This window comes from Podarcis liolepis (assembly GCF_965112155.1).
Source record: "Podarcis liolepis genome assembly, chromosome: 9".
NCBI lineage: Eukaryota > Metazoa > Chordata > Lepidosauria > Squamata > Lacertidae > Podarcis > Podarcis liolepis.
The window spans coordinates 59,577,267-59,602,933 of NC_139564.1; the positions used below are offsets into that span (position 1 = coordinate 59,577,267).

General features: G+C 43.1%; 1 protein-coding gene across 1 annotated transcript in view; it reads left to right on the forward strand.

The window, feature by feature from the left end:
• The window catches only part of GABRB1 (gamma-aminobutyric acid type A receptor subunit beta1), a 94,259-nt gene that overhangs the window by 1,262 nt on the left and 67,330 nt on the right, over positions 1-25,667 (forward strand). The window lies entirely within an intron of this gene.

The window sequence follows — 25,667 nt, forward strand, 5'->3', positions numbered from 1 at the left end:
GGGACGCAAGGCGCTCTCTGAGATTGCAGAGAGATTGGCCGTTTGTCGAGTTTAATGTCGTGGCGTCCTGTTCTGAGGTGTGCTGGAGAAATCAGTTTGGGGAAGGCTTTGGCTGCTGCCACCTCGTTCGCCTCACCTTTTCCAAATGTGGAACGGCGCCACCTGCCGACCGCCGCAGGTCACGAGCTGGTTTCAGCACCGCGGACAGCGACCTGTGTCTAGGCTTTTAAAATGGTATTTCTACGTTTCTTCCGCTCTCGCCTTCTGTAGCGTTTGATTTGGATAAGAAATTAAACTGCAATTGTATTGGGGTGAAATAGAATAAAGAGAGGGGAGCTAAATGGATAGCCAGTTGATATTTGGAAATCAAATGCTGAAAGGTTGCGCAAGCGCAAAAAAGGGGTGCAAGCATGGAGCTTATAGGACTTGGTATGCAACTGGTAGCTTCCTGTAATCTAACGACTGCAGCTCTCGTTGCAGTGATCTAACTTGGTATGCGGGTGATGGAGGGGAATATTTATATTAAGAAGCCATATTTATTTCATTTTACTTTAAGACTGTGCTGATCTCATTTAGGTAACAAATTATTGCTGCTATTCAGTGATGGGCTAAATCAGTGTTTGGTTCATTAGGAAGGGTTGGCAGCTGAATTACTACTGGAAATACAGAAGCCTGTTGATTCCACCCCCCCCCCCCCGCCCCACAGTGTTTTGACAGTCTCTTGTGAAGATGAACAGTAACTGCTGAGTGATGACTGCTGAATATCAGTGCTGACTTGAGGGTCTCCTGCTGAGTAATAAAAAACAATGACAAAAATTAAGTATGAAGCTCTGGATGACTTTATTCAAGAGACAACTCAGATTATGGGTTTGAAAGCTTACTAGAATATGTCCATTGGTGTGTCTTGTTTGCAGCTGGGAAATGAGGGTCATGCAATATTTATTGTCGATTTAGTAGATTTATATGCTGCTTTATGACTACCGTCCTCAAATCTTCTCACATTTATTTGTTTACAGTATTTATACTCTGTTCAGTGACAAAAGTTCTCTGGGTGCCTTACAATAAAACAATTATATGCAAAATTAAAACCTTAAAAAAAAATTAAATATCGCATAAAAGATCAACAGCAGCACCAAACATTTCACAGATTTCAAAACTCCAGAAACAACAAATTTATAAACAACAAAACAGTTTTAAGATTTAAAAGCCTGGGAAAAGAAAGACATAGGGGAAGGAAACAAGTAATCACCTGGTTTCATTTTTTCAAAAGCCAGAGTATATGCATAGTATATGCACCATGCAAGACTATCTGGGCTGCTACCATTGGGGTGTTCCCTAGAAGCCAACTACGCGACCTTATTTGTTACAAATATGAAACTGATGCAGCAAGAAGCATGCACTTGAAAACAAAGACCACCCCACTCTGCTTGAGCAGGAGCTAACAGCTGATGTTATTTCCCACAAGGCAGTTGGATCAGATGGCCCCCTATTGAGTGGAGGGGAAAGTCCAGCTGGCACAGACCCAGGCATTTTGCATGACTCTTGCTCCTGGATTCCTTATCACAGGCCAGTTGGCCTTAGATGGCCCTGTGGTGGGGAAGAGGAAGTCCAGCTGGGGAAGAAGCAGGCTTCTGGTGTTTTACTTTGCCTGCCTGCCTCCCTCCATATGTTTTAGTTTCCTGCATTGAGTAAATAGCTTTGCACAAAGAAGTCTTGAGGGCCAATTTGTACTACTATTTTTTTGTCAGTGCTGAATTTAATCCAATATTATTTTTAGCAGTCATGGTTACAGATATAGATATTCACAGTATCCCACCACCACCACCCCCTTTATTGCCTTTCTATATCATCAGGTCCCCATCCCCTGGCTGTTCCTAATTCTAAGCAGCACAAGCCTTTGCAGAAAATGGCACATGGACATCTCTTCTACATGTTCCTGCCCAGAAATCTGTCCTGGCTGCCTGTTGCTTTGGTTATACAGTGGTACCTCGGGTCAGTGGCGTAGCGTGGGCTGTCAGCACCCGGGGCAAGGCAAGTAATTTGCGCCCCCTAACCCATGGATTTGGGCCCCCTAACCTGTGGATTTGCGCCCCCTAACCCTAACCCCCAGATGTTGCGCCCGGTGCGGGTTCACTGCCTCGGGTTAAGTACTTAATTCATTCCAGAGGTCCATTCTTAACCTGAAACTTTTCTTAACCTGAAGCACCACTTTAGTTAATGGGACCTCCCACTGCTGCCATGCCATTTCTGTTCTCATCCTGAAGCAAAGTTCTTAACCCGAGGTACTATTTCTGGGTTAGCGGAGTCTGTAACCTGAAGCGTATGTAAACTGAAGTGTATATAACCCGAGGTACCACTGTACATGCACACATGCATACAACTTATCTGTTGTATACCAGCACTTATACAAGACAAACTACCTAACTCACAAGAAAAGCTACCTAGAGTTTTCTAGCTCTCATAGGGTTAAGGTTTGAGTGCTATAGCTTGTATGTTTCGCCACATGTCATGTGGCACATCCCAATGTTTCTTTCATTAAGAAAACAATGGTCACAGCTGAAACATTTTCCAATCTAGATAGAATTATGTTTCCCAAAGGACAGGGTGGTTTGAAACTATCCCAACCTTTCTAAGGAGCAAAATTATGATTGGTTGACAAAGGTCAGGATCTCTGAACAGGGCAATTGGTTCCTTCTGGCACAATGCTGTAAACAATGCTTTGTTGAGCCTGACATGAGTTTGCATTAACCTCCTTGGCTGGGTGTGTAATTGCACGGTGAAATAATACTGTCCCTAGCAGAGTTAAAGGCCTTGTTATAAGAGATGCTCGTGAACTTCCAAGCATTGGGAGTGCTCTGTTAACTTCACTGGGAGCTGAAGGGACTCAGAATGTCACTGTGGGACTCTTAAGAGTGCTGTGGGATTTATTTGTGTTGCTTACACCAGCAATATTTCTCCTAGGTCTTCAGGACAGCATGATTCATAACATGCCTGTCCTATGCCAAGGTTTCACATTACTCCTTGCTGAGGTGGCAGAAACATGCCTTGTAGCATTCTGAGGATGTGTTCACCCCAGGGCAATTAAATTGGTCTAAAAGGACTTATAACATTTGTGCTGCCCAAGCTAGCAGATTAGTTTTACGAGTAGAAATGCAAAGCGCATCACTTCCGCCACAGCTGGGTGCAATTGAGTTTCAAGCGAGACAAAATTAGCTCACTCTTCCCTGTTCCATTAGGCAAAGCTCTGCCCCTGCCCTTGCTGTTGAATATTCCTGGAGCGTCCATAAATTTTTTAATGGATATGCCTGCCTTTTCTACTGGATACACCTGAAGCACACCTGTCAATAATATTAGATGCACCTGGCCCCAAAATCCCATAGATACTGCATGAAGGAGCCAGAAGAGATCTGCAGAGGGACAGCGCTTCAATATATTTCTTTCTAGAGCATGGGTGGATCAATCTGGGTGCTCCAGGTGTTGTTGGACCACATGACTATTGGCCATGGTTGCTCGGGTTGATGAGAGATGTAGTTCAGCAACACCTGGAGGCCCAAAAGTTTCCCACCCCTGCTCTAGAGGGAATTGGCAGCGGGCCCATGAGTCAACCAGATTCATCATTTTAACTGTTCTGGCATTTTGTAATAATAAATAAATAAATAAATATTTTTATTTTTTTTTATACCCTGCCCTTCCCGGTTGTACAGAGGTCCATGCTTTTAAGTGAATTTCTGGTCTACAGGCGAGTGGGAATGATGGCTCAGTTGGTACAGCACGAGAGTCTTAATCTCAGGATCATGGGTTGGAACCCCACATTGGGCAAAGGATTCTTGCATTGCAAGGGGGTTGGACTAGGTGGGACATGTGGTCCCTTCCAACTCTACAATTCTGTGAGTCTATGCAACAAGCAGCACTCTTCATTCCTTCTCCCCCCCCCCTAAACCTACCCAATTGTTTTATGGGCGTTCCCGATTGTTTCAGTTGTAGAGACTTAGACCGAAGGATGCCAAGAAGGTATGTTGCTGCACAAATTGAAAGCCCCACATGCATTCTCTAAGAATAGGCTTCTCATTTTGCCCCCTTCAATGGAAGGAGCAACTATGTATCCCTTTGCATGAATCCCATTGTACTGCCAGAGCCAGTCTTCCACTGGAATGAGTGGCAAAGTCTATGTGTTTGGATTAGACTACAGCTGGCATTTAACAGGTGATACCTGCTCACTTCCACTTTGCAGGAAACGCCAAGTTCAGCCAGAATATTTTATAGTGACTTTTTCAATTTTTAGTAGAATTTAAGAGCTGTTGGCTAAATGTTTCTGTGTTCTAACTAGGCAGATAGGTTCTTCACAACTGCTATTGAGTGTAAAGCCAAAAGGCTGCTTTTCTGCAGTAATAGATAGTTATCATCACAGAATATTTGCCTTATGAACAATGCATCATAAAAGTGGAGACACAATCTGTTACTCATCAAAATAATTAATCTGTCACTTAGGAGCAGATGAAAGTGATTGATTCATAAATGGTCTACAGTTAGGAATGGGCAGCCAATTTTGCTGATGATATCAAATATATCAAATTGTTCAGGGTGGTTAAAACAAAAAGGGACTGTGAAGAGTTCTGAAAGGATCTTTCCAAACAGAATGAATGGGCAGTAAAACGGCAAATGCAATTCAATGTAAGCAAGTATAAAGTAGTGCACATTGGGGGGGGGGGAGAATGTCTAAATTTCACATATATGCACACCTGGAGTCTGTAGTTACAGTAACTGACCAAGAATGAGACTTTGGTGTTGCGGTGGATAGTTTGATGAAAATGTTGACACACTGTGGCAGCTGTGAAACGGGCAAATTCAATGCTAGCGGTCATTTGTAAAGCAATTGAAAACGAAATAGGCAATATTATAATGTCATTTTCAAAATCTGTGGTGCTACCAGACTTGAAATAGTGTGCACTGTTCTGGTCGTTTCACCTCAAAACAGATATCGTGCAGCTGGAAAGAGTTCAGAAAAGGGCAGCCGACATGACTGAGGCAATGGACCAAGCCCCCTCTGAGGAGCCATTACAACATTTGGGACTTTTAAGGTTGGAGAAAAGTCAAGTAAGAAGGGATGTAAGCAAGTAAGAGGCATATAAAATTATGCATGGTGAGGAGAAAGTGAAAAGAGAAAAGTTTTTCTCCTGCTTTCCTAGGGTTAGAACTCAGAGACATCCAATGAAGCCAGCGTGGTATAGTGGTTAAGAGCAGTGGACTCGTAATGTGGTGAACCTGGTTTGATTCCCTGCTCCTCCACATGCAGCTGCTGGGTAACCTTGGGCCAGTCACAGTTCTCTGAAGTCTCTCAGCCCCACTCACCTCCCAGAGTGTTTGTTGTGGGGGAGGAAGGGAAAGGAGAATGTTAGCCGCTTTGAGACTCCTTCGGGTAGTGATAAAGCAGGATATCAAATCCAAACGGTGGAAAATTCAGGACAGACAAAAGAAATATTCACTCCCACAAAGGCAGTGATGACCACCAATTTAAGTTTATTTCCCTCCCCCCCCCAAAAAAAATATTCATTTTATAACAGAAAAAAACACAAACAGAAAAACAAACAATACAAACAAATTCTTGCCTTGTCCTTATTTTTTCTAAACATTGTTAGGTGGGTTTCCCCAAATCCCTCCATCTGATTTTCATTTTACCTCATCTTTAGCAGTTGCATATATTGTAATTTCGAACCATTTTTTTTTATCACACTTACTTTAACCATAAAAATCTTCACATTTCATTACTTACAGATAATACTATTTTAAAATACCCTGTCTTCTACTTCTAACCCTACAGCTTATATCCACTTCCAAAGCTATTCTAAGATTTAAATATTAACATTTTTTTTCAAATATTCCTTAAACTTCTTTCAATCTTCTTCCACCGTCTCTTCTCTCTGGTCTCGGAGTCTCCCAGTCAGTTCAGCAAGTTCCATATAGTCCATCATCTTCATCTGCCATTCTTCAATAGTTGGTAAATCTTGTTTCTTCCCATTCTTCGCTAGTAATATTCTCGCAGCTGTATGTTGTAGCATACAGAAAAAAGTGACATCCTTTTTGGGGATTTCACCCCCCACTATACCAAGTAAAACCACCAACTTAAGTTTAAAAGAGGGTTAGACAAATTCACGCCCTCCCATCAGATGTCAAAGCAATAAACAACTACCCGACATTCAGAAGACATCTTAAGGCAGCCCTGTTCAGGGAAGTTTTTAATGTGTGATATTTTAGTGTATTTTTGGTTTCTGTGGAAGCTGCCCAGAGTGGGCGGGGTACAAATAATAAATTATTATTATTATTATTATTATTATTATTATTATTATTATTATTATTATTATTCATGGAGGATAAGGTTACCAATGGCTGCCTACCATGATAGCTGTGTTTTATGTCCATTGCAGTAGGCCTTTGAACATCTGTTGCTGCAAATTGCAAGCTGGGACAGTGCTCTTGCACTCAGGTTCTGCTGTGGACTTCCCATGGGCATCTGGTTGGTCTCTGTGAGAACAGGGGGCTGGATTAGATGGGACCTTTGGCCTCTTACATTCCCTCTAAGAAATTCAAGGTGGTGCACATAGTTCTCCCTGCTTTCCCTTTTATCCTCACAACAGCCCTGCAAGGTCTCAGCACTAGTCAAGGTCACCCAGTTTGTACTAGCTGAGTATGTACTAGTTGGTAGAGCAGGAGACTCATTAGCTCAGGCTTGTGGGTTCGAGCTCCATGTTGGGCAAAAGATTCCTGCACTGCAGAGGATGCGACTAGATGATCCTTCTGGTCCCTTCCAACTCTATGGTTCTATGGCTGAGTGGAGATTTGATAACAGGTCTTCCTGCTTCTAGTCCTTTGCCTGCATACACACCTGTATTTTATTCTTTTATTATGAAAGAGGACCTCCATTTAGACTAGGCGCATAAAAAAAAAATCCACTCCAATATTGTGTATAAAAGCATAACAATACCTATTATCTTGGAAACATATTTATTTTTGGCCTACTCACTGGTCCAGCATATGGAGTACCTATTATAAACACTGAAATGGGTGTACGTTATCAGGTATGAATACAAAAAACACACACCAAAAACAGACACCTTTGCTTAAGAGAAGGGTGACCATATAGTTAATTGCTTTAGTTATTAAGAGCCGCAACAAACATGGTTACCCTACTCTTCTTTTTCACATTTGCAGCTTAACTTTGAATTGGTCCAAGAACGACCCTTGAAAACTTAGTGAGAATCTTGTCTGCCTCAAAAAGTTCATTCCCCTCCCTAATGAAATGCTGCCCCCTGATATACCTCATGTTGTTGCTGTTTAGTCGTTTACTCGTGTCCGACTCTTCGTGATGCCATGGACCAGAGCACGCCAGGCACTCCTGTCTTCCACTGCCTCCCACAGTTTGGTCAGCTTCGAGAACACTGTCCAACCATCTCGTCCTCTGTCGTCCCCTTCTCCTTTCCCAACATCAGGGTCTTTTCCAGGGAGTCTTCTCTTCTCATGAGGTGGCCAAAGTATTGGAGCCTCAGCTTCAGGAACTGTCCTTCCAATGAGCACTCAGGGCTGATTTCCTTCAGAATGGAGAACTGTGATCTTCTTGCAGTCCATGGGACTCTCAAGAGTCTCCTCCAGCACCATAGTTCAAAAGCATCAGTTCTTTGGCGATCAGCCTTCTTTATGGTCCAGCTCTCACTTCCATACATCACTACTGGGAAAACCATAGCTTTAACTATACGCACCTTTTGTGTACAATAACATGATGTGGACATAAATGAGATGGCAGGAATATGCTCTTCTACTAGAACTAAGAAATAAGAAAGGAATGTTGGACTTCCATGGATGATTCAATCAGCCTTGGTAACAACGGGCAATCAAACTGCAGCACGGTTGACATAAATGAAAACCGCCTGGGGATGATGGCATGCTAAAATTATTGATGGAAATGCTGCATAGCTGCCACGAGATTGAGTGACTCAGTTAGTAAAGGCATTAAGGAATCCCTTCAGGAAAGTCCATGAAAAATGCATAAATCCCAACGCGCAAGGCCGAGAGAATCCAAAGAACCCAAAGCCAATCACTTCTCCTTTGACAAGGAACATGATTATGGCATCTCTCCTCTCAAATAAACTTGATTAGCATTTAGCTGCTCGGGGCACTCTTAACAATGGAGTCAAATTGATGCTTTAAAATTTCCAGGGATTGTAGAGAGCAGCTAATCAACTTTTCCATTCTGATGCGTGCATATTCTACGTCATGTTCTGCTTCAGTTTGGCACATGAGACTCTATTGCGGTGCTCTAACGCAGTCCTCTAATGCACAGTCACTAGATCAGGGTTGGAGAACCAGGTCTCTTAGGCTTCTGCTCCTACCACCCCTGACCACTGGCCATGCTGGCTGGAGCTGATGGGAGTTGGAGTCCAGCAACAACTTGGGAGGGCCACAGGTTCCCCATCCCTACATTAGAGATCCCTGCACTAGTTTGTCAGATGTTGCACAGGAAAGTTATTTGTATAAGAAGGCTGGTATTTATCTGTACCAGCCCCAGTTTCTCTACAGCCCATTCATTCTTAAGGGCCATGCTTCCCTCCACTGCCTCTTCCTCAAATCCCTACTCTGTAGTCTGTGTTGCTTCTGACTTCCGTCTCACCCTGACTCTCAGGCAGCCGTGCTCAGTAGGAGGGATGGAAGAGTCTGCCAATTTCAGTCCTCTCAGTTTCTGATTTTCCCATCTTTAAACAAGTTCTCTGCGTTTCTGCAGAAATCTGTGGATTTTATTTTTAAAAAAATTATCCTCATGAAAATTCTTCAGAACGTTAGCGTGAATTTTCATCTTTGCCTTCTCGGTAGTGGCACCCGCCCCGTGGAACACGTTCCCACCAGAAAAACAACTACTAAGACAGAGTTGTTCTGCCTGGCCTTTGGCTTGGAGCCAATTTGATTCCCTCCCTCTCTTTCTTTTTTCTTTTCCTTCTCCTCCTGCGATGAGGCTACATTTTAATATTTTAATGTTTCAATATTTTAATGTTGTATTTTTAATTTTGTTTTTAAGTTGTAATCATTTAACTTGTTTTTATTATTGCTTGTAAGCCGCTCTGAGACCGGCCTTGGCTGGGGAGGGCGGGGTATAAATAAAAATTATTATTATTATTATTATTATTATTATTATTATTATTATTATTACTAGACTTTTAGAAGACATCTGAAGGCAGTCCTGTTTAGGGAAGCTTTTAATGTTTGACGGACTACAGTGGTACCTCTGGTTGCGAACGGGATCCATTCCGGAGGCCCATTCACAACCTGAAAAGAACACAATCCATGTCTGCACATGCACGGGTCACAATTTGCCACATCTGCACATGCGCATGACATCATTTTGCGCATCTGCGCATGCGTGAGCAGCAAAACCCGGAAGTAACCCATTCCATTACTTCCGGGTCGCCGTGGGATGCAACCTGAAAACACACAACCTGAAGCAAATGTAACATGAGGTATGACTGTATTGTATTTTAATATGTTGTTGGAAGCCACCCAGAGTGGCTGGGGAAACCCAGCCAGAGGGGCAGGGTATAAATAATAAATTATTATTATTATTTCATACACCACTTTGACTAATGTACACATTTGTGCAAGGAATTTCACCAAATGTTATGCATTTTTGTAAAGTGATTTTCACTGTTTTCTGAATGTGGCAAACACTTGGAAGCATGTGTGACAGTTGTGCATCCTTAGACACTTATGCATGGTTCTTGGGTTCTTTGGAAACTAGAAGCAGATTAGGGGAAAGTACCCTGTTGCTCTGTACATCTTCCCATCCTCTGATTTGATCAGCCACGGTGACTCATGCCAAGCATACCATCATTAGATCAGGGCAATGTCAGCACAGTTATTACATGGCTTGCTGGCATTGGATGCCTTCAGTTAGTCAACCAGAAAAATACAGCAAAGCTCTTCATGGGCATGCTCCATGCAGCCAAATGATTAAAGGCGTCTCCAAAATCAAAGACAGTATGTGAGCATGAATTTCAGGTGGCACTATCCCTTGCTGTAGCCAATATACCCACCCAGTGTCCTAGACTACCATGAGACATATGTTAATGTGAGTCTATTTCACCTCTGCTTTCTGGACACTCTCGCTGCCGTTTACAGAGCATCCTTGGAATCTACAAGGTGACCCTTTGGCATAGCATCAATTAATAGCAATTTAACAGAATTTAGCAGTAACAAAAGGCTTGTGAAACATTTACAAGACTCGGAAATGAGTCCATTAGCAGCAGGGTTATGACTACGACAAAATCTATTAGACTCCGTCAACATGAGCTGTCTGCTTTCTGGAAGCAACTTGCTTTGAGTTAAACAGGCTGTTTATAAGAGAAGCCAGTGAATGCTTGTAGTCTTGCTATGCACAAGAGAAAGTAATTGTGTACAGCGGTGGTCCCCAATTATAGCTAATTACCAAGGACCCCCTGTTTTTCAAAAGCCAAGCCACAGACCCCCTACTTTTGAAAGTTTTGGTAACTCTATGGCATGGGTGTAGCCAAGGGGGGTAGCTGCCCCCAATCAATACAAATCTGAGGTTCTGCCCCCCAACAAAAGTCCTGGCTATGCTCATGCTCTATGGTAGTTACCTCTGCAAAACAATTTTTTAAACAAAATGTGGGCTGGCCCCTAATAAGCAAATGATTTTAGGTATAGTTAAAAAAAAAAAGACCATAAAATTTGTGATATTACCATGCAAAAATGACAAAAAAATAGTTGTAGGGGGAGGCAAGGGATGGGGCCACGGACCCTCTGGGTGCGTTCTGCAGACCCCTAGGAGGCCCCGGACCCATAATTGGGAACCACTGGTGTACAGAGTTCCCCCAAAATAGTGGACATTTTTAATCATGAAAGTTGTCCTTGTCACATAATTCAATAAATTGCATACATTCAATAAATGATATAACACAGAATAATCAGCCACAGCAATATCTGACGGAGGGGTGAGCAGTTTGGTTACTGGCGTAGGAAAGCATTTGGTTACTGGCGTAGGAAAGGAGAATGAGTAGCGTCAGTGCAGGAGAAGCTCCTGCCCAGTGTTTGGATTTGGTGGTTTAGTTTAAGTTTGTCATTCTTTAATTCAGTGCTCCTCCTCGACCTTGCGTAAGTGAGAAAGTTACTGTGAGGTTTTTAGTTGTCATGCACATTGAAATGTATACATACACAACACACACATGTGTCGGTGAAAATGTTAGGTTGTTTTTAACCTTGTTTTTATACTTGTTTCTTTGCCTTCACGTTTGTTAAAACAGCTATGAAATAATAATAATAATAATAATGTCATTGGAATTTAAGTTAATTTGAGTTCCACAATGGAAGAAAGGTGGAATATGAATGTACTAAATAAATAAATCTAATAAATGACCTTTATCTAAAAGGTGCCTTCTGTAAGGAAGAATGACAGGGCTGTTTGGAAAAGCTAGATAACTGGAAATATGGGGTTGGGGTTCTGAAGAATGGTATCTTGCTCCACTCCAAGTACATATGCAACCTCCCCATATTCTTCACAGATTTCAACAGCCATCGTGTGTGTATGTTGCATTTTGTATTCCCTAAGGACAAATTCATCTAAGTCCTATCACATCCTCTCCTTAATAGAATACTGAGTGCAGTCTCTTCCATCTCTCTGGGAGTAAACTGATTTAGAGGACAGTTCTAAACACACTTTTACTACTACCAATCATTGATTCATGACCATAGTTGTGCAGGTTTCTTGAATTTCAGCCAGTTGAATTTGTGGCTACCTTATTCCTTCGGTCTCCCCGTACTTCTTTTTAATGGGGATTGGAAAGGGGCAGAGCAAATCTCTAGGTGGCCATCTGACAACCCTACTGGGAGAACATGGGCATGGTGTTGGTGGTTGTTGTGATGGTGGTGGTTGGTTGGTTGGTTATTTGGTTGTTACGCACAATAGAATGGGCTGCTTGTTTCTTTTAATGTGGAGGATGTTTCAAATATTCATCCCCCACTTGCAAGCTAAAGGCCCAGCAGCAAATTACATGAAATGAACCTGCTGGTTATGGATGCTAGTTCAAATGTCAAGCTGACCATCCACATGTCAAAAAGGGAGAAAAGGGGGGAAATGGAAATAGCTTTATCCGTTTAAGAGCAGGGTAGCATTGGAACCTGAACCACTTACCTGGGGCTGTGCTTCATAATCATCGTGAGTCACCAAGTGTTGCCATGGAAACAGCTACATTACATGACACAGTCTGTCTCAGAAATACAAAAATAACTGCGTAGAAAAATATGCATTTATGCATTTTGCAGTCCCCCCACCTGCTTTTAGAAATTGGCTTCCCAGCATTAATTAATTCCACCAAACTTCTGGATGTGATGACCTAGGTGGGCACTGTTTGCTAAGTGGGCTTTTCGATAAAGATGCGTGGCGTTCTGCAAAGGCGAGTCTGCTTTTTGCTTTTAACAAAAAGGGAAAAGAAGAATGATGGATTCCACCAAAAACCTGAATGACATTCTAGGATGGCACAGATCTTTAGTTTTCTGCACGGGGAAGGGCAAAGGATTGAGATATAGGAGACTTAGGTTGAAAACTTTCCTTAGTAACTGAAAACACTGGGCAGACTAGATGTTCCTGCCTTCACACAATTAACAATTGTTTCCCCAGTGTTACTGATCAATATCTGCAGTTCTAGGGAAGGGACAGGGACGCTGGTGGTCCTGTGGGTTAAACCACAGAGCCTAGGACTTGCCGATCAGAAGGTTGGCAGTTCGAATCCCTGCGAGGGGTGAGCTCCCGTTGCTCAGTCCCTGCTCCTGCCAACCTAGCAGTTTGAAAGCACCTCAAAGTGCAAGTAGATAAATAGATACCTCTCCGGCGAGAAGGTAAACGGTGTTTCGTGCGCTGCTCTGGTTCACCAGAAGTGGCTTAGTCCTGCTGGCCACATGACCCGGAAGCTGTACACCGGCTCCCTCAGCCAATAAAGCGAGATGAGAGCCACAACCCGAGTCAACCATGACTGGACCCAATGGTCAGGGGTCCCTTTACCTTTACCTTTAGGGAAGTAGCGTCTCTCAGACCTCCTGGTGCCTGGCATGCACCCATAGCAACAAACCAGGCATCAAAAGGTGGAGGGAGACTTTTCTCTCCCTCCTTTACTTTATTGATAGAGCAGCACTAAGGACCACTAGATTATTATTATTATATAAAGATTCAATCTGGACTACAGCTTTTCGCTCCAGAATACTAGCCTCGTATTTCAGGTGAATATCACAGTCTGGATAGATTCGTATTTTCAGTTCTAGAAATATGAATGTTGATGCCATCTCTAAGAACATGGCCTTTTGAAAAGCCTTGGTGGATCAGACCAAAGACCTGAATATATCATGCATTCCCTTCTCACAGTACCTAAACCAGATATCTATGGGAAGTCCACAAGCATGGCCTGCAAAAAATAAATAAAAATCCACTCTCTAATATTCCCTTTATATTTTGCTTCCTATCTCCCACCTTTTTAAAGTACTATCATGTATTTTTTTTTATTCATTTAATCACATTTTTATTTAATGAACTTTACGGGGTAGGCAGGGAAAGAGAGATTCAGGGTGTGTAAGAAGGCCACATATAAAAGCCATTGAACAAAGTCAGTAGAACTGACTTCTGGGTAAGCCCATTTAGGGTCAGGCTAAAAGGACAGAAGCCGAAACTTCAACATTTGGGGGGAGGGGATGTTCTATGCATTTAAATTGGCCTGTGATTTAGGCCTTTTCTGAAAATTGCACATGCACTCATAAGAATTTTAGAGGGACACACGCATACATGCAGGCAGAATAAAATGCACAGAAATGATAAGATATAATGGAATGCTGCCAAATCAGAACGATTTGTCCTCCTGTTACATCAACAGCACTGTGTAAAGAAAAGCAGACAGGAGGTGATAGGTAGGTTAGATTTTATGCCTATCGATTTTGACAAAGCCCTGCTAAATGCTGGCTTTGTTTTTAACAGAATCTCAGGCATTTAGGTGCCTTTTTCTGCCTCTTCTTTTCCCAAGACCACATTTCAGCTCAACATGTGGCACTGTATCCAGAGTTTAAAATATATCAAGAGTTCAAAAATAAAGACAGAACGGACTGTGCTGCTCAGTCAGCTAATGCTGCTCATCATTTTTTTTAAAAAAAAATATAAATTATTTTCCTCGTTCACAAAAGCACATGCTTCGTCTCTTTCTTCAGGTTGTGTTTTCTACAGATCAGTTACATTTGTTGTGAGACATTGGTGTTATATGCAGTATAGGGTTGGGAAGAAAAGGGGGGGAGGCGGTGGGGTGGTAAAGACTGTGTTCTTTTACTTAGTGTGTGTGTGGTGGTTTTGTGTCAGCGTCACTTGGGTAAGATCTCTTTCTATTCGCTTGTTATGTCTCCTTGGTGGTGAGAGAGGTTGAGGTGGTCTAGGGTGTGGTTGATATAGTCTTTGGTTGGCTTCAGTGGGATTTGTTTGTGCCTGTGTGAGGGCAGTGGGTTGTTGGGTTAAGTTTTTGTTGTTGTTTAGTCGTGTCCGACTCTTCGTGACCCCATGGACCAGAGCCTGCCGGGGACTCCTGTCTTCCACTGCCTCCCGCAGTTTGGTCAAACCCTTTTTTTTATTTTATTTTTTAAATGATATTTATTACTTTTCGAACAGTTTCAACACTACAAACAAAAAAAGAGGAAAAGAATAACAATACAAAAACAAAACAAAAACAAACAAAAACAATTTAAAAACACCTCAAACATTTTCAATATCTTATCTTTCATTCGCTTATTTCCAACGACCTCTTCACACCTCCCTTTTTGTATTCCACTTCTATTAATTGTTTCAGCAATTCCTTTCCATCTTCCTCTGTTTTCTATCCTATTATTATCTTAACACATTCTTGCCTTATTTTTTCCTTTAATTTTCTATTAATCTATTTATACTTAATTCCTTATAACATTTCTACTAAAGCCATATAACTTCATTCCAACATTCTTCTAATATTCATTAATTTTACAATATTTCTATAAATAGTCTTTAAACTTTTTCCAGTCTTCTTCTCCCGACTCTTCTCCCTGGTCTGGGATCTTGCCAGTCATTTCCGCCAATTCCATACAGTCCATCAACTTCATCTGCCATTATCCAACACTTCAGTGCTTTCAAGAAGCAGCTATTCTCTCAGCCAGCAAAAAGCAGATGGTTCACAACAAAGTTTAGGGGTCTGGCAGGGCAAGTCCACCTCCTTCTTTGGCATCCGTCAATATCTTAAATTTTACTCGAGGCTTCCTGCCCTGCCAAACAAATCTAGAGACGTCCCTCTGCCACCTCCTGAAACAATCCATCCCATCCAAAGCTTGCAATGTTTGAAACAAAAGCAACATCCCCGACAACACAGCAACCCTCATCCCCACCACAGCAACTCGGCCCAACAATAACAACTTCAGATTTGTCCATATTTCCAAATCCCCCTTCTCTTCAATCCAGCGTCCTTCACAGTTATCCTTGAATAAGTTCACATTTCTGGCGGTCATAGTAACCCCCAAATACCTCTCTTTCTCAACCGATGTTAGTCCTGTCTCCTCCTGAAACTCTGTCAAGCTTTCCTTTTCCTCAGGTAGGGCTCTGATCCTCAAATTCATCTGTTTCTCTTTAAGTTCAATCATAACAAATGTCAGCTTATGTTCATCAAGTTGTCCTTGTATGGATGGGACTCGCTCTCTCCAGTTGTATTGCTTTACATTCGTCCTCTGTCGTCCCCTTCTCCTTGTGCCCTCTATCTTTCCCAACATCAGGGTCTTTTCCAGGGAGTCTTCTCTTCTCATGAGGTGGCCAAAGTACTGGAGCCTCAGTTTCAGGATCTGTCCTTCCAGTGAGCACTCAGGGCTGATTTCCTTCAGAATGGATAGGTTTGATCTTCTTGCAGTCCATGGGACTCTCAAGAGTCTCCTCCAGCACCATAATTCAAAAGCATCAATTCTTCGGCGATCAGCCTTATTTATGGTCCAGCTCTCACTTCCATACATCACTACTGGGAAAACCATAGCTTTAACTATACAGGCCTTTGTTGGCAAGGTGATGTCTCTGCTTTTTAAGATGCTTGGGTTAAGTTAGCCATATTGAATTGTATGCTGCCGGTGGGTTCGTGTTGCTGTCTTGCTGGGCTATGTATGCCAGAGGTAGGCAACCTAAGACCCATGGGCCGGAAGCAGCCCATGAGGGTCACTTAACCGGCCCATGAGCCACCCCCGAACCGAGCTGCCCACTCAGTGAGTCCCTGCGTGGTGCACTAAACCGGTGCAGCGCAGCACAGGGACTCTCTTCCACGGCTCCAGAAATCACTTCTGCACATGCCCAGACACCAGAAATCGCTTCTGCACATGTCCGTGGTGCTGGAAATCACTTCTGGAGATAACCAGTTGTGGGTTGGGGGACACATAGTGAAGACACATTTATTCCATCTAAGAATTTTTTGATATTTCCCATCTTTGGATAAAGGAACTCTGTGTATATGCTCAGAAGCACTTAGTCTATAATGCCAGATTGTCCGTGAATGAAATGTAACAAATTGCTGTATAGTGCATCCTTCAGATCAGGTCCCCTGAAAAGGTGTCTCAGTCCTTCAATAGACAGGTTAGCTCCAGTTCAGATATTCATACTTGCACTTCAAAATAGTCTTTCAGCAACCGGTGGACAAAAATGCACCTAAATCACATTGTGATGTGTGCAATATCTCTACTGAGTATTCTGAAGTCTGGCCACAAACTATATGGTTTTCTCTTACCTTTGTGAATTGGTTACCAAATCAAAGGCCATCATTTAAACTCATTTTACATCATTGTACACAAGAAATATGAAACAGCAGCCACATACTCAAATGATAGCATTGACACAGATCGTAATTTCTAGTGTTATGAACAGGAAGTAAATCTATGTCCATTTCTGATATCAAACAAGATGGAGATTCTTTTTCTGTTATTAGGCAAGGAGTGGCAATGATTGCATTCCATTCTTCTGGGAGAGATAGAAACAAATGGTCTGTCCGGCATGAGTAACAGACAGACCCTGTTTCATTACATCATGGGAGATTTCAGCTGTGGGATGATGCCTGCCAGCATTGCACCTCAAGGCCCCAAGACCCCCCCCAAAAAAAAAAATAACGTCACACAGACACATATTTTAGTTTAAGTTATTGGGCAAGTTTTGGCCACAGCTTTATTAATTACAAAAGGATGAGCGGTATTGGCTTAGGCATTGGCACAGACTATAACTGACTCCGCCTCTCTGGCTGGTAGTCTGAAAGGGTAAACACCAAGTGAGGAAGCAACATTGATGAAGACCAACCGAAGCTCCTGTGGTCCTGGCATGGCCCTAGCCCCTCAAACAGACTTCGGGCGAGAACCAGGACCCCCAGATTCCTTTACTGGAATACCCTTATTCCTGGAGGGGCAGGTGATGGCCGCACCTCCCCTCCCCCGCATTCCAAAAGCCAATGCCTAGCCGCCAAACCTTACAAGTTGTGACAATTGCTGAAGGGGTAGGCGAAAACCAAGTGGCCAAAGCCAATCTGCCAAATGGAAAAATTCCTACCCAGCCCCTGTTCCAAAACAGGCAACCCAATCCAAAGCAAGGACAACACAACACAGCCTTACATAAGAGGGAGGGAGGACAGGTGTCTGGCAGTGTGAAGCAAGTGCCCCAACTGCATCGCGCTGCCACCTATATTGAGCCCAGGGATCACGCCACCTCAAGCAATTGGCCCAAACAGCCTGGCGTGATCCCTGGGCTGAGGGGGCCGGGGCTAGCCACGCCCCTAACGATTTTAACCCTGCAAGGTTATTCCCGGGGCCCGTGCGCAACCAGGACCCTCTGTAAGGAGGATCCTATTTATTGCACCTTTGTGCAAATTCCAGCAACAAAGGAAAGAGAACAGGGTGCACTGGTCAGGGAGTTAGACTGCCCCAGAATGCAGTTCATCAAACTGCCCCAATGATCTTCCACTCAGCAATGCTCACGAGGCTCAGCATGGCTGTTTCCATAAGCTCCAGCACGCAATATTCCTTTTCCCTGACAGCTATTTACTCCGGGCTTTACCTTGCAAGTGATTCCAAAGCAGTGCAATCCTGCCGCATGATAATTACACTCCGCTCAGCGGGGCTGCTGACTGACACGCTGAGATATAGCAACAGGCAACTGTGAAGGTTTAGCTTCGCTCGCTTCAGCTGTCCGCCGCAGCATGTTTACAAGTGAGCACATTGGCAGCATGGAGATGAAGAAGAGCTGTTGCTAGGTGCTTGGCAAAATCACACTGAGTCACGTCCCACGGTATCATGCAGCAAGACCAATAGAGAGACTCTTATTTGTCTACACAATTGGAAGAAGAGAATCCAAATACTCTATACTAACACAATCCTGCACATGCCTACTTAGACATAAGCAAAGGCAGACTTTAGGCTCTCAAATTTCAGCAGTGTCCTGTGCGAGGCTAAAATTCTGCACTCCACCCTGCCTCTCATCCTCCATTCTACAGGATTTTTGAGGTGACCCCTGCAACATGGCACCCAGTATACTAATACTAATATTAATACTTTATTATTTATACCCCATTCATCTGGCTGGGCTTCCCCAGCCACTCTGGGCAGCTTCCAACAAAATATTAAAATACCGTAATACATCAAACATTAAAAGCTTCCCTAAACAGGGCTGCCATCTTCTAAAAGTCTGGTAGTTGTTGTTCTCTTTGACATGTGGTGGGAGGGCGTTCCACAGGGCGGGCGCCACTACCGAGAAGGCCCTCTGCCTGGTTCCCTGTAACCTCACTTCTCGCAATGAGGGAACCGCCAGAAGGCCCTCAGCGCTGGACCTCAGTGTCCTGGTAGAACGATGGGGGTGGAGACGCTCCTTCAGGTATACTGGGCCGAGGCCGTTTAGGGCTTTAAAGGTCAGCACCAACACTTTGAATTGTGCTCGGAAATGTACTGGGAGCCAATGTAGGTCTTTCAAGACCAGTGTTATGTGGTCTCGGCGGCCGCTCCCAGTCACCAGTCTAGCTGCTGCATTCTGGATTAGTTGTAGTGTCTGGGTCACCTTCAAACGTAGCCCCACGTAGAGCGCATTGCAGTAGTCCAAGCGGGAGGTAACCAGAGCATGCACCACTCTGGCGAGGCAGTCCGCAGGCAGATAGGGTCTCAGCCTGCGTACCAGATGGAGCTAGTAAACAGCTGCCCTGACCAGTATGGCCATACTGGTCACACTACTACAGTCTCTGATGTAAGCCCCATTGAATTCAAAGGGATTTGCTTCCAGATGAGTGTGTATAGGATGTGCGGCCTAAAATGCCTAATAATTAAATCTATTATCCTTCATAGGGAAGACAAGGCTGATAAACGAGCTGTTTTGTCATTCTCTTTGACAAAAGCCGGACTTGGTGAGAAATGTAGTGCCAGCCCAGGAACTATGCATGAAAGCAGGCTGTCGAGTCACTCCATGTGATAATGCGCATTGGCACACAACTGTGTGGAAGGTTTTGTTTACCCAGCTAGTTATACGATTTCTTGCCCACCTTTCACAACAAGTTCCCAGGACAGGATACGACGACACAATAATACAGAATCAAAATCCGGTGAAAGAAATTGCATTCTAAAAACAACAGACAAACAGAAGAAAGATGTTCTGTTAAATTGACTTAGCCCACAGCTCATGCCTAGCGATCGGGGAATATATCCATTTCAATTCCTCATGTTTCTTCAGATTAGTGCTCCTTGCTCACAAGTTTGAAATTAAAAAAACCCAAAAATCTAGTGAAAGTTTGTCAGCATTTTAGTATGAAATTCTCCTACTATACACATTTCTGCAAAGCACTTTCCCCCCATATAATAATTTTTGTATACTATTTTCACTAATATATGCATTTACGTTCACACTTTACCCTTCATTCCCTCCCTCTCCCCTTTTTATGAAGATTACCCGCTCTGGGATCCCACAGCTAATTCTCCCCTGGTCTCCCCGCTGGCCCAAATAGGATTAATTTAGCCAACTAGCCCTGGTGAGCATCTAATGTTTATTGGATGGATTTCCCCCTAAATTGATTTTTGAATTCTGAATTTATTGTTATTCACGTTTTATACTGTATTTTATGCTGTTTTTTGTTGCATCAATTAAGTGTTTTAAATTTGTTGTTAGCTGCCCTGAGCCCGGTTTTCTGTACCGGGAAGGGCGGGGTATAAATAAAAACTTATTATTTTTTATTATTAATAATATATAAGCATTTTTGTACATGTCACTTGGCTGGAGAACAGAACTGCACAATTTGGAGAAGTGGAAATTCCAAAGAGTGGGTGTGTTTCAGTTCACACATGGTATTAAGGTTACTTTACCTTTTAAAGGGACCCTTTGCCTTTTAAAGGGACTCCTGACCATTAGGTCCAGTCGTGGCCGACTGGGGTTGCAGCGCTCATATCACTTTACTGGCCGAGGGAGCCGGCGTACAGCTTCCGGGTCATGTGGCCAGCATGACTAAGCCACTTCTGGCAAACCAGAGCAGCGCATGGAAACGCCGTTTACCTTCCCGCCGGAGCGGTCCCTATTTATTTACTTGCACTTTGACGTGCTTTGGAACTGCTAGGTTGGCAGGAGCAATGGGAGCTCACCCCATCGTGGGGATTCAAACCGCGACCTTCTGATCAGCAAGTCCTAGGCTCTGTGGTTTAACCTACAGTGGGACGTGTTAATTGGGTATATTCACATTCAAATGTGAGTAGAATCCATCTTTTCTCCCATCCCTAACCCTGTAGGGCACGAACCATACCATTTGCCCTAGAGTGGGCGCTTTCTCTTTGCAGAACTAACCATCGTGGGGGCACCCAGCCCCAATGGTCGTTATGGGTGTGTAAGTGGCACCCCAATTACCAGCTTCCTGCATTCCTGAGAGGAGGGAATGATAGACAGTGCAGAGGCAGGAGCAAGCTGGGAGGTTGGTTTCCAGGTGGCTGGCCTCATTAGCTTATTGGGGAGCAGGCATGAACACCTGCCTGGCAAGGGAAGAGAGGGGGAAAACCTGGCAGCGTGTAGGGGAAACGCTCAGCATGAATTTCAGTTATGGCTTTTGCAGCGATGCTTTGCCTCCTGTGAGACATTTTGAATGACGTTCAGTGGTTTTATTTGGCCCGGGGGAAAAGACTGATGACATTTTAAAATGGCAGTCGATGCGAAGAAGACAAATGGTAAATAGGCTTTAAGATCAGCAAGCAACACATGGTGCAGCAGCAGACTAATAAGAGCATTTCATTTAAATAATAATTTTAAAAAATCACCTCTCGTTTTCTACATGCTACAGCATGATAAGGGGAAAGAGTTTCCAATAAAACCATATTGCTTATAGTTGTTGACGTGCTATTTAGATGTAGAATTGTGGCGGGGAGGTGGTTCACAAATCCTGTCCACGTTTGCCAATAAGAGGGATGATTTACATCAAAGGATAGAAGGTACAGAATAAGACTGATACTATGTCTGGTGGGCATGCATAGCTGTCAACTTTTCCCTTTTCTTGTGAAGAATCCTATTCGGAATAAGGGAATTTCCCTTTAAAACAGGGAAAAGTTGACAGCTATGAGGGCATGAGATTGTTGAGACTAGATATAGAACAAACTTACCCCCCACCCTACTCCTCTGGTCCCACAGCAAGCTCTTTTACAGGTTTCCAGCACCCTCCAAACTCCACTAGGAAACCTCCAGTTCCTTCTTGCAGAAAAAGACAAGTGCTGACTCATCAAATGTTTGGTGGCCATTGCGTGCACCTATAGGCTAGCACCTGTGACACTACAGAGGCCAAGTGACAAACTTCCAATCGATTTCACAACTGGCATTAAAGGTTTTTTTAAAAAAGTTTGTTTATATGTAGATATTGTCAGGAGCCGTCCTACTCGCAAGTAGGACCCTGGCAGAGACACATGCCCGACTGGCATGTTCTCTCCCTCCTGGTCAATCATTCAGGAGCTTCAAAAGCTTCCTTCTGCCCGAACATCACAGCGACCGATGCAAACTGACATCAGCACACTCACAGATCCGCAGAGTTTTCACAGTTTGCATAACAGACCTCAGCAACTCAGCATTTTGGCTAATCTACTTTATTTACGTATAAAACACTCGGAGCATTCTGACTTAGCTCCTTCCTCTTTCTCATCAGACAGCAAAGAGAAAGAACAAAGGACAATAGTCCCACTTCACGGAACACAGTAACACAAACATCCTGTCTCCGTCACTTCCCACTCTGTGGAATGGAAACATACACCGCCATGTGATAGACAACAATCCCATGACTGCAAGCACGGGGAATGAATCTTCAACAGATATACATAAACATTCTTTAGCAAATGAAGAGTGAATGCATATTTGCCTCTTCAAAACATATACTGGTATTTGCAAGGCTACTTGATTTCCCATCACAACTATGTGTCCCACTATTTCAAGCTTGTGTCGTCAAAAGTTATTTTATAGTGGACAGCAATGAGGGAGGCAGAAGGGTGGAAGATCAATAGTACATGGAGCCATAGCAGACTAATTCTAGTTTTATCCCTATCTGCCTCCCTGCTGAGTTCTACAGAGGCAACACTGAGACCAAGAAGGAGGAAGCTGGCAGCGAGAGCCACCCTCTGGACTGTCTGAAAGTAAGAAAGTAGGAAGTTGAGAGATGACGAAGGGCAGACTGATGTTGTTGGAGCACTGCTCCATTTGCCCTAATGGTCCAGCGTCTGCTAGTAAATGAAGTGAATTTCCCTGCTTTTTCACTGGAGCAAAAAGGGGGACGCGGATGGCGCTGTGGGTTAAACCACAGAGCCTAGGACTTGCCGATCAGAAGGTCGGTGGTTCGAATCCCTGCGATGGGGTGAGCTCCCGTTGCTCGATCCCAGCTCCTGCCAACCTAGCAGTTCAAAAGCACGTCAAAGTGCAAGTAGATAAATAGGTACCACTCCAGCGGGAAGGTAAACACCGTTTCCGTGCACTGCTCTGGTTCGCCAGAAGTGGCTTAGTCATGCTGGCCACATGACCCGGAAGCTGTACATGACCCGGCCAATATAGCGAGATGAGCGCCGCAACCCCAGAGTCGGTCACGACTGGACCTAATGGTCAGGGGTCCCTTTACCTTTACCTTTTACACAAAAAAGGACAGGCCTCTTGCTTCACTGACAGGACTCAGCTACATTAGAATACAGTCATACCTTGGTTGATGAACACCTTGCAACTCGAAGGTTTTGGCTCCTGAACGTCACAAAGCCAGAAGAGAGTGTTCCAGTTTGCAAACGTTCTTTGGAATCTGAAGGTCCGACATGGCTTATGCGGCTTCCGATTGGCTTCGGGAGCTTCCTGCAGCCAATCGGAAGCCACGCCTTGGTTTCTGAATGTTTTGGAAGTCAAACAGTCTTCCAGAATGGATTCCGTTTGACTTCCAAGATACGACTGTATAACAAAAAGTGTTTTAAATGTGTCATAGCACCAGATGGTGCTGTAGAGTTTGATCCTTTGACAATGGGATGTCCCATTATGAGCTTTACAACGCATTTTCCTGAAACTTTTTTTTGACGTTTCTAGATCCAGCCACAGTTGTGCAGAAGGGAGAATTTCACTAAGTGTAGCTTGTTGTGCCCTGGTTCGCCCTCTGGCTTCTCACAGCTCATCGTTTTGCTCTCGTTCAGACATTACTCACAAGTGGTGCAAAGAGGGGGACCAAGATTGCTCTTATCTACTCCCAGCGCTTTTCAGCTGTAATGTGACTCATTGGAACTTCTGATGGTGTCTCTGATAGCACAGACGTGCTGTTCACCATTTCTCTGAAAATCAATGAGAATGCTCTGTGGCGCATCATCCTTTTTCTAAGCCGAATAAATTTGGGGAGCAAGTCTGAAGTCACACTGCTCACTGGTTGTTTTGGAGTGTGGAAATGCTCTAATGATGCTTCTCCTTCTATTGGTCATGCATTCATATTAGAGATCTGGCCCTCAGCTTACTTGCCATATATCACAGACGACCATAACACGCATGTGTGGCACCTAAATCACAATCACATATTATCTTAACTTGTTTGAAACAAGGAGGACAGAGATGTGGGGAGGGGCCTTTGTTGCAGATTCTAAAAGAATCTGGTGATGATAGAAGGAGCAGAGATAGAAGGGGGAGATATATACCCCACAAAGCCCAATTTGCTTCCCAATGCTTCAGTTAAATGGAAGCATTCATATTTAGGTTACTTCCAGGCTGTTGCTTTTGTATGGGTGCGGTTCAATCACATACCAGCAAATCCAGGTTGCACATTTAAAGTTTATTAGTACTCTTGAACAACAATCCTGTTTCTCTCCAAATCAGACTTCTCATGATAAGGAAATTGATGGGGGAATGCACTGGGAAGTTTGTAGGATAGCACTTGCTTGATGCAACAACCTCTAACCACGCCACAAACAAATCAAATTGAATAAACAGATGGCAACATCTAATTTCCATGCAAACAAATCAAGATGAAAACATAATAAATAGGTTGTCTAGAATATTAAAGGTCTGATAGATAGATGATGATGATAGATAGATATAGATATATAGATGATAGATAGATAGATGATAGATAGATAGATAGATAGATAGATAGATAGATAGATAGATGATAGAGATGATAGATAGATAGATAGATAGATAGATAGATAGATAGATAGATAGATGATAGATAGATAGATAGATAGATAGATAGATAGATGATAGAGATAGATAGATAGATGATAGAGATGATAGATAGATAGATAGATGATAGATAGATAGATAGATAGATAGATAGATAGATAGATAGATAGATAGATAGATAGATGATAGATAGATGATAGATAGATAGATGATAGATGATAGATAGATAGATAGATAGATAGATAGATAGATAGATAGATGATAGAGAGAGAGAGAGAGAGAGAGAGAGAGAGAGAGAGAGAGAGAGAGATGATAGATGATAGATAGATAGATAGATAGATAGATAGATAGATGATAGAGATAGATAGATAGATAGATAGATAGATAGATAGATAGATAGATAGATAGATAGATAGAGATAGATAGATGATAGATAGATAGATAGATAGATAGATAGATAGATAGATAGATAGATAGATGATAGATATAGATAGATAGATGATAGATAGATAGATAGATGATAGATAGATAGATGATAGATAGATAGATAGATAGATAGATAGATAGATAGATAGATAGATATGGATAGACAGATAGATAGAATTATTTATTTAATTAACTAACTAACTAGCCAACTGCCATGTAAGTCAAGACACACTGACGCCTAAATAACTGTTGATTCAGCCCCAGTTCTAAACAACAACAAACTCATAATTTTTATTTAGGATTTGGAGCCTCAGACATGTTCACTCAAAGTCTTAGCTGTATGACTGTAACGTCTGCTCCCACTTCCATATATGATTGTAGTCTGCTACATCCACTCATGCTGTACCACTATAACTTTAAATCCAAAGCATCTACTTTCACAGTGGCTATGGGAAGCCTGAAAACAACCGTAAGTTGCTATTCCCCAATTGTAAATTCCCAGCAACTAGTATACAGAGGCAAGCTGTCTCCAACAGTGGAGGTAGAATGTAGCTGTACT